Source organism: Urocampus carinirostris, chromosome 5, assembly GCF_059441175.1.
Source record: "Urocampus carinirostris isolate Australia breed hairy pipefish chromosome 5, RoL_Ucar_1.0, whole genome shotgun sequence".
Classification (NCBI taxonomy): domain Eukaryota; kingdom Metazoa; phylum Chordata; class Actinopteri; order Syngnathiformes; family Syngnathidae; genus Urocampus; species Urocampus carinirostris.
Genome location: NC_142353.1, coordinates 43,023,542 through 43,038,274, shown reverse-complemented (window position 1 = coordinate 43,038,274; position 14,733 = coordinate 43,023,542). Strand labels below are relative to the sequence as shown.

At 41.0% G+C, this 14,733-nt stretch overlaps 1 protein-coding gene across 3 annotated transcripts in view; it reads right to left on the bottom strand.

Annotated features, from left to right (window-relative positions):
• The window catches only part of ncaph (non-SMC condensin I complex, subunit H), a 32,715-nt gene that overhangs the window by 14,294 nt on the left and 3,688 nt on the right, over nucleotides 1–14,733 (bottom strand). For 2 of the 3 annotated variants that reach the window (XM_088335232.1, XM_088335236.1), the window contains exon 1: nucleotides 451–620. The exons of the other annotated variant lie outside the window; for it this stretch is intronic. The gene's annotated coding sequence lies outside the window, so the exon portion shown is untranslated. Of the gene's footprint in view, nucleotides 1–450; nucleotides 621–14,733 lie in introns of those variants that run through there. 3 annotated transcript variants of the gene reach the window in all.

Here is a 14,733-nt window from a genome sequence, read left to right as displayed (position 1 = left end):
TAGTGAAATAATTGTGATGGAGCATGTCAAGAATTTGAAAACCATTACTGGACTGTCAATGCTCTGGTTACCACAGTTGAAATCGTCATCTAGTTAACCTTAACATAGGAGCATATAGATTAAAAACTTGAATATTATTTTGGATTTATGGCAAAACAACGGCGATCATCACATAAAACAGCTGAGTTACGTCGTATTATCCACCTAGTGCACCGCAAGTCCTTTGGCCGGGATATATTACTAAGGAGGTATAATGTATTACTTTAAAGCAGCAGGATGGAAAAAACAAAAAGTACGTGTTATTTTAAAATATCTCGACTTCGGAAAGAGTAAAAGTTGCTAGATGTGTAAAAAGTGTTAGCATAACAATGCTCACCATTAGCATTGTAAACATACACAGCTCAAATGCTACTGATGATTTAACGTGCTTTTTTTGTATGGAAAACTTACCATTAATTCTGATTTTCTTGTTCAAAATACGCTAGATATGGAAATCCAGAAAAGTTTCTTTTTTTAAAGTTATTTTTTAAAAATCCGCTAAAGACAAACACTTGCGGTCAAAACATTTGAATTTTGCGCCGACCCGCTCACTCTACGTGCCTATACGTCATATCCGCCTACCAAACCTTCTTCTTCTGTACCTTTTTAAACAGCGCAGTACCGCTAAAATGTGTGTACCGCCATCTATTGCACAGGAGTTCACTTTTTTTTTTTAGCCTGACATAAAATAACTATAAAAGAATGTTCTTTCTTTAATATATTATTCATTTATGACCACATGTCTGCATTGTCATCTGCACAGTTCAAATGTTTTTTTAATTAAGGTCTGGTATTTGTTGTCTAAAGACTATGCAATCCATTCTTTCAATGAATACAATTACTCCATGCAAACGGCTTACAAAATGTGGGTCGATCATGGAAAGCGAATGAGTAACAGTAGAAGCAGTCAGTCGCTAGATGGCTGTCAACGATAAACGTACATTTGAAGCACTGGACGCAGGTTTTTCTGCTTGTAATTCACTTCGACACCTCATCTGAGCAAAATGTATAGGTTCTCCAGCCACAAGGATACAAATATCTCATCTCATCTCATTGGCTGCACCGCTTATCCTCAGTAGGGTCGCGGGGGTGCTGGAGCCCATCCCAGCAATCATCGGGCAGTGGGCAGGGGACACCCTGAACTGGTTGCCAGCCAATTGCAGGGCACACAGGGACAGACACCGAGGGACAATTTGGACTGGCCAATCCACCTGAAATGCATGTTTTTGGAATGTGGGAGGAAACCGGAGTGCCCGGGGGAAACCCACGCAAGCACGGGGAGAACATACAAACTCCGCACAGGAAGTCCGGTAGCTGGATTTGAACCCACACAGGAGGTTCCCAAGATCTTAGAAATGTGCCACACACGCGCTAACCACTTCGCCGCCGTGCTACCCAGATACAAATATATTTACTGTATTATTGAAATAAACTCCCAAAGTCAAGTCTGTCAAGTCATTTTTATTTGTATAGCCCTTAATCAAAAAGAGTCTCAAAGGGCTTCCCAGGTTATTACACAAACTATTTTTTCAGACTATTATTACACCATCACCTGATCTGGAACCAACATGAGGGCAAGGAAAAACTCAAAAACCTCAACATGAGGAAAATGAAGAAACTTTGAGAACAGCTTAATTTACCAACCATGTGAATACTTGTGAATGCTTTACAGTGATTCGACTACAAAAAAAGGACAATTTCATGCAAAATAAATCTACATGTCGCCTATTTTGTATATACTGTGGAAAAAATGTCCACGATTTGAATGCCAAACAGCATTCTACTTTAAATATGTAAACATTTGTCCATTGAATTAAAACGAGGTTCAGTGCGCAATGGGGAAAAGCTCATACCTGTCAACCTGTACGGTTTTGCCGTACAAAGTATGTTTTTTTATGCATTTTAAGACGAGTACGACGTACAAGGAAATCTGTACGGAAAAACGCAAATTTGTCAATGATGGGTACACACCGACTATCACGAAACGGCAAATCAATCAAGTCAAAAGAGTTCGCCGCGGAAGCCTCTATCTCGGTATCGTTTTTTTTCGTTGCAAACGAAGCGAGCGGCTTAATGCGTCTGCCGCCTGGGGATTTCCCATCATACATTATTCCGAAAAATATAAAAAACGAACAGACTCAGAGACAGTTTCTTCCCCACAGCCATTACCACCCTAAACAGACACCGCACAAAAAACTGAAAACTGTTGCAAAAAACTACCTCACACGTATGGTACTCACGTACATGCTGTCTGCACTATGCTTGTTCACTGCTCAAACAGACACCGCACAGAAAAAAAAAAAAAAAAAAAAAACTGAAAACTCATGCCAACACTACCTCATACGAATATAATGTTACTCATGTCTTGTTCTTGCACATGCCGACTGCACTACGTTTAATGCTCAAATTGCACAATGTCTGACCATTTCCTGTTTCTGCACTATGATGTCTATGTTTGCACCAATGCATATGCTGACTATTTTTGCACTATGATGACTTTGCACCAAATGCAATATTGCACAACCGTTACGATACCAACGTTATCACGACAACCCTGTATGTAACATCCCACATGCCGACATTTCTTGTGTAAATACCATGTAAATTATAACTATAGCCTTATCCCCCTTGTCTTATAACATTATCTTCTCTGTTCCTTTATCTTCTTGCTCATACCTCACTATGAATGTGTAAAACTGGAGTGTCATGCCCAATTTCGTTGTCACAATATGTTAGCCCATTTGTAGCAATGACAATAAAGGTATATTCTATTCTATTCTATTCTATATATAAATATATGGTGTACGATTATTTTGTATTTTGATCGGGAAAATACGACAGTTTGTACAGGCATGGAGCCGTGGAGGTTGACAGGTATGAAACCTAGACAGTCAAGTCATGTTTATATGTATTGCCCTTCTCATAAAGTTGTCACGGTTGTCATGGCACCCAATTGGCCCCGCCTGTGTGGCGCCAGCTGCGGCTCATTGACAGTTTGGCTTTCTGTCTATTTAAGCTCAGTGCTCTCATTTTTCCTTTATCAGTCCGTCAACAAACCTCTGCCTCGCAAGACGTGGGTTTTGACTCTGTCTTGTTCTCTGTTGGCATTCCCTGTCCGGTATTGTTCCCGTTTATTTTTGTCCTGTGTAATATCTGTTTTTAGTTGCGTTCCCGTCTATTTTTGTCCTGTTTATTATTCTCTCCAGTTTTCATTCCCGTCTAGTTTATCCTGTTTATTTTAGATATCCTGTTTCATTGTCTATCCTGTCTGTCCTGTCCTGTCCGGTATTGACCGCATCCGTCCGATATCAACTCGGGCAATTGGTATCGATCTCGTCGGCCTTTGGCTTCCTATCATTCCACGCCAGACTGCTGCCTAACGTGCATGACTCCCCATTTCCCGTAAAATAAAAGGCTTGTGTGAGAACGTTACGCGTTTGGGTCCTGTTCCGGTTCATGACAAAAATAGTCTTAAAGGGCTTCAGAGACCACCATTACAACATTCTTTGACCTTAAACCTACACGAAGGCAAGGAAAAACCCAAAAAATCTACAATGAGGAAAATTAAGAAACCTTGAGAAGGGTCTTCACTTGGGGTAGTCCCCCATTCTCGGATGACCAGGCTGCAATGGATGTTGCGGGGGCATCAACAATAAACATTTAATATACCGTAAATTCCGGACTATAAGCCGCTACTTTTTTTCCCAAACGTTCAACCCTGCGGCTTATTCAGTGATGCGGACAATTTATGTCATTTTTCTAACAGCTGCCAGCGGCGCTCGAGTACAAAAGGTAAGATTTAGACCGGTGGAATATATGCACAGAGGAAGACTGCAACTTGTGCACAAATTAAATTAGCGTAGACATATCCTCATTATGCAAATTGCAAAAAGAAAGGCACATGACGCAGCTTTCAAGCTAAAAGTAATCGAGCAGTCCGATAAAGAAGGTAACAGAGCTACTGCACGTAAACTTTGCGAGTGTGTTGCTAGCGTGTTTTTGATTAAGGGAGTGTGGGACGACGTCTATATAACAAAGTCTATTTCCCGTACTGAAGGAAGACGACTTTAATGACGTCAGTTGTAAGGGGAAAGATGAGGATGGTTTACCGTGGTTTCTACAAGAACCGTATATTTTTTTAACAGACCCGTTTACTGCGCTGCAAGCGTGTTCCTAGTAGCGTTTTGCTACCCTTCACAGGCAAGGTTTGGGATGAAAGTCATGATAATATTATCAAAGCTTTGAAAACTCTCTCGGTGTACCGTCTTTCTTTGTAAATATGTGTAACCATGTATAATATGTATTTGCAACTGTATATTTTTGTAATGTCTTTATTTTAGAGACTTATTCTGATATGTTTTCCACGGGCGAATCAAAAAGAAGGGGCGAATACAACCGGGGCTGAGGGGAAGTGGAGTAAAGGTGAGACGTGTTTGTGGATGCAGCGGACAATAGTGGATATATATTTTTCCCACCCTTACGTTTGGAAATATACATTTTTTTCCCTTGGATTATTTTCAACGGGACCCGGACTCTGCAGGTCTGCATCAAACCTTAAGTACCGGTATCATTTTCCGCTCGTGTTGCCGCCTCTAATTTTTAGACTGTGTACTATATATTCAGTTACAATCGCGGGACTCAAAGTCAGGTTTGGGTTATTTTTATGATTGTGTTACATGTTTTAATTTGGGTGCATGCGGCTTATATACAGGTGCGGCTTGTGTAAGTACAAAAGTGGTTATCCTCTTAAAATGTGGTGGGTGCGGCTTATAATCAGGCGTGCTCTATAGTCCGGAATTTACAGTAGGTGATAACAGAATTAATTAGCTTCCTGTCCCAAAATCTTGAACGTTGGCACAGTTTCTCGATGATGGTGTACATGAAGTCTTTGTGCTGGAATGATGGCTCGAAATGCGCGTACTGTGCAACAACCAGGCTCATCGTTTTCCCTCAAGATCCACTTCCGCATTCAGAGCGACCTGCTTTTTCCAATAAAACTGAGATATTTTGTTCCCGAACGACACAAGTCGGGGTGCTGTCAAATACCGGGCAAAATAAGTTATCTTGTTACTACTCTGTTATTACCAGGTTGTAGGCAAAGTTAAAATGGCTCTCTGAACCACTAAAACAGTATGCCGGTTAGAAATCAAATTTCCTAGAAAATTACGGAGGGAACCAACCAGCTGTTGATTGGTTGGGAGCAGGTTCCCTTCGTTCACTTCCAAGAACTGGCTCAAAAAGACGTTTTGTGCCTGAACGACACAAGTCGTGGTGTCAAGAACTGGAACAGGTTAAGGACCCAAATGCGTGACGTTTCTCACACAAGCTTTTATTTTACAGGAAATGGAGAGTCATGCACGTTAGGCAGCGGCCTGGCGTGAAAAGACAGGAAGCCAGAGACTGACGAGATCGATACCAATTGCCCGAGCAGATATCGGACAGATGGGGTCGATACCGGACAGGACGAGACAGACAGGATTGATATTGAAACAGGATATTGAAATTAAACAGGACAAACTAGAAGGGAACGAAAACTGGAGAGAATAATAAACAGGACTAAAATAGACCAGACCGTAACTGGAAACTGATATTAAATAGGACAAAAATAACGCGAACAATAACGGACAGGAAATACCAACAGGAAACAGGACCAAGTCAGAATCCACGTCTTGCAGGGCAGATGTTCGGTGACGGGCTGACAAAGGGAGAGTGAGGGCACTGAGCTTAAATAGACGGAAAGCCAATCTGTCAACGAGCCGCAGCTGGCGCCCCACGGGCGGGGCCAATTGGACACCATGGCAACCGTGACACGGGGTGCTGTTAAATATCGGGCACACATTTTTCGCGACTCACTCAGCCCTCATTTGCCTTTTCTTTCGGCGCATTAGTAAATACTACGTTCCTAATGGCTGTTAAACTATATGGTAGCCGCTTTTTTCAATGGTGACATGATTGCAAATACGTGACGTAAACAACTCGGATGAGAGCGGAAGCCCACTTTGCTGAAAACAGCCTCAGGTGTGCAGGGACATGCCGCCGTTTGTGTTCTACAGCCAAAGTAACGCACTGTAATTAGTTTAGCAAGGGAATTAGGCCATCTGTTCATCTCTTTTCCTTTTGTGCTCTTTTCAGGGTCACTTGAGAGACAACAATAGCAATGGTTCACCCCTCGTATACAATTCGTCGAATGCTATTCTGTTTAGGGTACCGTATTTTCCGCACTATAAGGCGCACCTAAAAGCTTTTATTTTTTTCAAAAGCTGAACATGCGCCTTATAATACAGTGCGCCTTATATATGGATCAATATTAAGTCGCAAAGTCTTGCAACTAAGGCAAGCAGCCGCCGACTCGATTTTCCCCCGAAGGCGAAGTCGTCCGCGGTGTATGCTGGGATTTATATACCGGCGTTTCATTGGCTAACCAATGTGTCAATCATCATTTGAATCAGCCACTATTGGCTAATGTTATTCGGTGGTAAAGGGGGCGGATCCTTTTTATCATTTACAGGCTCGCATAGGCTAAAGGAAGAAACAAAGCCCGCAATTGGCCGAAAAAGATGAATGTGAATCACACGTTGGGTTGCACTACGGCATAGAGAAAACATTTTTTACTAGTCTGTATTTGTGAATATTTTACTCTCCTGGATTTACTACACTCACGGTTGTAAGAAGACCATGGTTACCTATCATTATTGAACGTGATGGCTGCAACTTAGGTGAGCTACGCGGCTTTATATTTTCCCGGTATCTTGCTTTAGAACGATCTTGATGTCTCTGTGATGAGTCTATTTTTAAACTAAATTCAATTCAACGTGTTTATTGTCATTTGCACAGTAAAGAACCCCGTTTCCCCTGCACAATCAAATTCTTACTTTGCTGTCCACACAGTTGCCAGCAAAAAATAAAATGGAAACTAAGAAATGTTTGGCATTTCTTGAATCCCAAGACTTTAACCTTCCGAATGATATTTGGAACGATGCATTTGAGTGATTAGTGACATCGTGTTTCCGTACATGTCTGAGACACGTATTTGCTTCTTTGCAAGCTTTGGGAATGTTAAGGGGGTAATAAGTTGGACTGAACTATCTGACTGTTTTGTCCACGTTCCCATTGTAGCGCCTTATAATCCGGTGCGCCTTATGTATGGAAAATATAGGACCAAAAACTATTTTTGGGGGGTGCGCCCTATAACCCGGTGCGCCTTATAGTGCGGAAAATACGGTAAATTTCATGACGACGGGTTGCGTTTCGGGCACTTGAAGAGAAGTGAAAGAGGTTCAAATACATGGTACACCACCTTGGAGAGGACTGGACCTAAAATATGTGCCTTAGGCCTTTTAAACCGTATTTCTTCCCTCTTGACGAATGGGAAGTCAATATCCACTCAATAGAGAGCTCTTTATTGATCTCCTCCAAGATATATCAAGGGTTGGGTAGGGTTACTTTAACTAGATTACTTTCAATGACTTTTGGATTACTTCAATACCAAATATGCTAATAAAAGACAAAAGAAACTAAATCTGAATAAAATGACCAAATTTTGTGCAGGCTTGGGGAGAAACGGAACACATGGAACGGCAAAAATGATGTTGACAAGCTGTTTGGGTTTATTTTCATTTTGTTTCTGTCGCATTTGATGTTCGTTTTGCCGGAGATCAAAGAGATCAAAGCCAGGAGAGAAAGCTTACCACGTGTTGTGAGTCATCATTTTATTCATATTTAGTTTCTTTTGTCTTTTATTAGCATATTTTGTATCGGAGTAATCCAAAAGTAATTGAAAGTAATCAAGTTAAAGTTACCCTACCCAACCCTGGATATATCACCATACCTCTTTGGCTGCCCAATGAGGGCACAATGTTTACCAATAGCTTTGTGCTTGAAGGGGCATCTAATCATGTCAATTAACCACAACCTTTTGCTACAGTGGCTATATCAAGAGATGTCAAACATATTTGCCAGAAATTTACAATAGTTTGGTCTATGGGTCCCGACTTGTTTAATGTCTAGTTGTCAGGACCAGAACGGAAACAGGACCCACTTGCGTGACGTTTACCACAAGTTTTATTGAAAGAGATCCGGTGTTCGCTAGGCGCGGGAAGCAAGTCTCTCTCGTACTCGGATTGTGATCTGAACACAGAAGTGGATCTTCCGTAGCGAGCGATGCCGGTGTCAGGGGCGGCAAACTGGTCGGTAGCCGGGACTGGGAGAGCAAGACGTGGTCGGGGTCGGAAACGAGTCGAAAGCATGAACGAGAGAGTAGACGTATTCGGGAACAAAAAGGGGTCGGAAGCCGGGAGAGCAGACGTTGTAGCCGGAGACAAACAGGAACAAAACGGGACAGGTGGGGGTCAGGGTCTAAAAAGGCTTGCCTAGTGTTTACTGAGGCTCACAGACGGACTGACAAACGGGGACAAAAAGGACTGGGTTCAAATAGTGATCGGGAGCCAATCAGAACCCGAGGCTTGTTGGCGCCAAAAGAGCGGGCACAGCTGAGTCACATTAGTAATCATGACACAAGTGTTCTGAGCAATGTTGTGTTTCTTGAGAAAGCGTGAACGAGAGAGTAGTCTAAAGCATGAACGAGAGAGTAGACGTAGTCGGGAACAAAAAGGGGTCGTAAGCCGGGACGGGAGAGCAGACGTGATTGGGATCAAAACGGGTTGTAGCCGGAGACAAAAAGGAAGAAAAACGGGACAGGTGGGGGTCAGGGTCTAAAAAGGCTTGCCTAGTGTTTACTGAGGTTCGCAGACGGACTGACAAAAGGGGACAGAAAGGACTGGGTTCAAATACTGATCGGGAGCCAATCAGAACCTGAGGCAGTTGGCGCCAAAAGAGCGGGCACAGTTGAGTCACATCAGTAATCATGACACTAGTGTTCTGACCAATGTTGTGTTTGTTGAGAATTGGCTACTCGCTGTTCATTGAAAATAATATAGGTTTTTCACGTGTCCGTTCTGTTCCTGACAGGGATGTGTTGTTTCATGTCCTTTAAAAGTGGATGGTTAGATATCTTTTTTATTAAGTATGTGTTAACAACGGCCAATGGAGGTAAAAGAGCCTTTATGCTTTCCCCTGCATCTATCTGCTTTTGTTGATTGAATTGTCTTTCGTGTCATTGATTTCAATGTTGTAAAACATTGTATGTAATAAGATTAGGCATGGCACTCCAGGGTAATAAAGACTTTATGGGAAAAAAGATGAACGACTATTAGGATAAAAGGCAGAAAAAAAACAACGTTCGGGGCGCAACATATTAGGTTCAACGAATGGGTGTCAAGACCAGAACGGGGACAGGACCCACTTGCATTGCGTTTCTTACAAGTTTTATTAGAAGAAAGGGATAGGGTTGCACCCAAAATCCGGTGATTGCTGGATGCGATAACCAGGTCGCTCTGAACGCGAAAGTGGATCTTCCGTGGTGAGCGATAGCGGTGTCGGGAACGGAAAACGGGTCAGTACAGAGCAAAAATGTGGTCGGGGTCGGAAGCGAGTCGTAAGCCGGGACAGGAGAGTAGACGTGGTCAGGTTCAAAAAAACGGGTCAAGCTGGGGGACAGACGGGAGCAGAAAACAGGTGGGAGTCAGGGTCAAAAAGGCTTGCCTAGTGTTAACTGAGGTTCGCAGACGGACTGACAAAAGGGGACGGATAGGTGTGGGTTTAAATAGGGACAGGGAGCCAATCAAAATCCGAGGCAGTTGGCGCCAAAGGAGCGGGCACAGGTGATGCATATCGTAATCATGACAATGGGGCTCAGTGTGACGTTAGGCTCATTCACGCAGGTTTTTAAAACAATTATATTTCCCTGTGTCGCATGAAAATTGTGAAAGTAAGAAAAGGCCAACTTCAAGTGGAGCCCAAACACCAACTGTAACCCTAAGAAAGATAAAAAAAAGAAGAGTTTATTCTGGTTTATTCCCAGGGTTGGGTAGGGTTACTTTAACTGGATTACTTTCAATTACTTTTGGATTACTCCAATACCAAATATGCTAATAAAAGACAAAATAAACTAAATATGAATAAAATGACTAAATTTTCTGCAGGCCTGGGGAGTAACAGAACAATTGGAACGGCAAAAATGATGTTGGCAAGCTGTTTGGATTGATTTTCATTTTGTTTCTGTCTCATTTTATGTTCGTTTTGCCGGAGATCAAAGAGATCAAAGCCAGGAGAGAAAGCTTACCACGTGTTGTGAGTCATCATTGTATTCCTATTTAGTTTTTTTGTCTTTTATTAGCATATTTGGTATTGGAGTCATCCAAAAGTCATTGAAAGTAATCCAGTTAAAGTAACCCTACCCAACCCTGTTTATTCCAAAGAGGCACATATATCTGCAGACACTTATTGAATGAGCTGACTGAGGCTGCAATGATGGCACAAACCAGGAGATGGCAGCATAGAGTAACGAAGTTTCAAATTCCATAAAGCTCCTATAAAGTATTTTTTTAAAAAAAAACTGATTTACCAGAGTTACAAAATATCTTAAAATAAGCAATATGTTCTGCCAGTGGGATGAAATTTTTTGCAATGAAATATTAAAGTCTATATTATTAAAACTAAATAAAGCAAGAACAAATAACAACCAAATTATCCATTCTGCTTTAATCTCGGTCAAATGAGCTGGTTTCCGAAATTTTGCTCTAGGAGCAGCTCTAGGAGAACGTTGACTTGGCTTTTGCTAAAATGCACCAATTGAATGCTGCATCCAAAATCATGAGATGGGTTGTAGGGAGTGTTCCCTCTAAACTGCGCGCGTGCGCAATTGCGCACTGCTCGCACATTCTCAGCGCACAAGAAAATCTAGCCAGCGCACAAAAATGAGGGCTCAAAATTACTCATTAAGAAGCGACTTAAGTCAAAGTTACAGTGCATGAAGGTCAAAATACACGGGTTCCCCCGACGTTGTGTCACAAATGCGGTATTTTGAAATCGAGTCGAAGTGGAACGAAGTTGAGTAAAGTTAGTAGAGAACCGGCTTCTTCGGCTCGGCTCACTAAAAGGAACCGGCTCTTTCGGGTCCTAAACAGCTCTTCGGGTTGTTTTTGCTACTTCAATCCCAACATGACCAAACATTATGTAAAATTATGCACAACATGACTTAAAAGAAGGGGGGAATAGAACAAAAAGAAAAAAATACCAAAATGAAAAAGTAGTGAAAAGCTGAGAAAAACAGAAACAAAAGGAAGCGAAAAAAGAAGGAAACATTTGGAAAAAAAGCCAGAAAAAAAGAAAGGAAAGAAATGTAGGAATAAAGTAAATAGAGAACAAAAAGAAAAAAGTAACAAAAAAGTAGAAAAAAACACGGAAAAAAGAAGAAAACGTTCGTGTTGCATTCAAATAATTTCTAATTATATCAAGTGAATCTTGTTGCCGACATTGTACTTCCACTTAAAAATGTGATTAGGTACAGTTCTGTATTTTACAACCGACTAAATAAGCCCCCAAAAATGTTAATATTATGCGACAAAATATATCAGGAAATAGAAATGGAAATCTTGTGAAAGAATTGTAAGAACATTTGTAGGCCGTACAACCTTTGCAATAATACATGAGTCAATTCATTCAAAAGAGAAAAATAATTTTGCATTGCCGGAAACTCAGCAAAATGTAACTTGATGTCAAGTTTTGGATATGTTTGATAATGAATTAACTTGCCACACTTGGTATTATGGTTGCTCACTGTTGTTTCAAGCGTTGCTCACTGACTTTGTGTGAACGCTCGGACCCGTAAGGACAATTTAGAGGGTTGGTTGTATGGGTTGTTATATTTTTTCTTATGTGACATTTATACTCTCCAAGATCTGTTATACAAAAATATATTGCAAATACTATGGAACACCTCCCCTCCTTACAATCACCCTTACCTTAATGATCCAAATGATCCCATGAATACTGATGACTCTGTCCATAAAACAGGTGGCAGGCTCCCAAATATTGATCTGATGACTTGATCTACTGTTTTGGAGGAAATCCATCTTGATTTTTTAAGACTGATGTAAAATTGTTTAATAACCAACCCTCTTTAAAGTACTGATACACTCCCACAATAGCTGCCATCAGTGATAAAACTTCGATTTTTATAACGTGCCATGATATCTCTCTGCATTGTATCGCTTATACTACCAGCGTCTTGTTGACAATAATAAAGTCAAGTCATGTTTATTTGTGATGCCTTTAATCACTAAGAGTCTCCAAGGGCTGCACAGACCACAGATTATTGTAAATCACAGACTATTATGACACCATCCCCTAATCTAAAACATACATGAGGGCAAGGAAAAACTTAGAAAATCAACTTGAGGAAAATGAAGAAACCTTGAGAAGGCATTGCACATGAGGTAATCCCCCTTCCAGGATGAGCAAGGTGCAGCGGATGTTGCAATAACAAATAATACACAGATGTTGTAAACATAAAATATAGGTTTCATATGCTACAGAATAGGAGTGTGTTTCAAGCCTAGATATAAACAATTCCACTGAGGTTGGAGATCCAATCTCAGGGGGAGGAGCATTCCACAGCACCATGGCCCGAATGGAGAATGCTCTTGAACGTGTGGATCTCTTCTTGGCTCTTGGGATCACTAGTAGACCAGAATTTTAGAGCGAAGGCTCCAGACCGGAACATAGGGCGAAATTAAATCCGAAAGATATGACGGAGCAAGTCCATGTATGATTTTGTATACCACGAACCGAACCTTAAAATCACATCTTAAGCTAACAGGGAGCCAATGCAGGTTAGCTAAAATGGGAGTAATGCGATCAAACTTTCTTGCCTTAGTTAAAAGCCTCGCTGCAGCATTTTGTACCACCTGAAGGCTCTTGATTTTGGACTTTGTGAGACCGGAGGGTAGTGCATTAAAGTAATCGAGATGTGAGGTAACCAACGCATGAATTATAATCTCAGCATTTGGCTGAGACAGCATATGGCGAAATTTAACAACGTTGCGAAGATGGAAAAAATCTGTTCTAGAAATATTCTTTACGTGTGTTTTGTTGGAATTATATACACATATTTATCCTACAGTTGACATTAATATGTTATAAGTGTTCTCAGCCCTTTTTTATTTTTTTATTATTATTATTTTTTTTCATTTAGAATTGGTTATTTTATTAATCATTATAATGAGAGCGGCGGAGACCAGGCTGTTACAAATCTCCTCCTCACTCTGAACAAGTCCCCGAAACCTCCCTTCTAATATTAAGGTTCTTGGTGAAAAACAACTTGAGTTATGGCATGCACAGGTCAGGGTGCACCCACTGGGATGTGAAACAGACAGAAACAAAAAACAACTCATGACCTGGAAGAAGAGCTTACGGCTGAAAACTATACAAAAAGGGCTGAGAACACTTATAACATATTAATGTCAACTGTAGGATAAATATATGTATATAATTCCAACATGTTTGAAAGGACAGATCAGGGTCAAATATGACACCTAAAGTTTTGACTGAGTCACTCTGGGTGATATTACATTTGTCAATGATCAGAGCAGTTTCTTTGAACAAGTCACGGCATTTAGATGGACCAATAACTAATATTTAAATGCTGAAAAGAAGGGGGCCAAGTACTGAACCCTGCGGAACACCACAGGTAACACTAAAGGGCTCAAATGTCATTGCACCATATTAAACACAGTGCGTCCTATCCGAGAGGTAGGACCTGAACCAAAATAGGACGGTTCCTGAGAGACCAATCCATTTTTCAAACCGTTCAAGTAAGATATTAAGGTCCACAATGTCAAAGGCAGGACTAAAATAGATAATTATTGTAAATGCTTCAGCTCTTTAAGCTGCTATTTGTAAAAAAAGACGATATGTTTGTATGTATACAGTGAACCGCCCAGGCAGATCACAGTGACACAAAAGATGTTTTAAATATCATAAGATGGCCACAAGGGTCAACATGAGCAAAAACAAGAAAAACTGCCGCAAAACCCTCGGGACTTGTCCTCTATATCATGGTAAAGAAATGGTGAGATGGGACATTATAACTGCTTCTATGTGCATCCCCTCACCAAAGGGAACTTTTATAATCCAATTCTCAGCACAAACGATAATTGTCTGCTTTACAGTTTGCCCCCAAGGAGAAAATAACGTGTTGTGTTGAATATGCGTTCACAGAGAATGCAGGAATCAGTGAGGTAAGAGGGAGCTCTTTTTATTGATACAACAATTTCAACAAGAAACTCAGCGAATCTCAGATATGCATGGGTCTTTATAGTTTCAACACAGCATGTGTAACCGCTGTGGCATGCACAGAGTTCTGTAATCATCAATTCTTGGAAATGTTTTTAAATTTGGGTCAGTTTGCCCTTTGCCGTTATCTCTTGTCCTCCCTTAAGGAGGATTGTTTATACTAATTCGTCCGCCGAGACCTTCCCGAGATTTCTCCCAACTGTAAGCAAGTCTTTCTACATTTCTTTCTAAATGTATGCAAATCTATTCTACAAATGCAAGTTTCTATTCTACAACAGTTCTTTCGAATTTAAACTCAGTGATTTCATTCACTCATTGTCAGTCCGTCAACGAAACTTGCAAGGCAAGCATTTTGACTCTGTCCAGTCCTGTTCGGTATCCTGCTCGTGTATCCAGTATTTGGTATCAATACCGTATGTCCCGTCCTGTCTGGTATCTTGCTCGTGCATCCAGTATCCGGTATCGACCCCACGGGTAAACTATTCACACTTTAACAGTAAA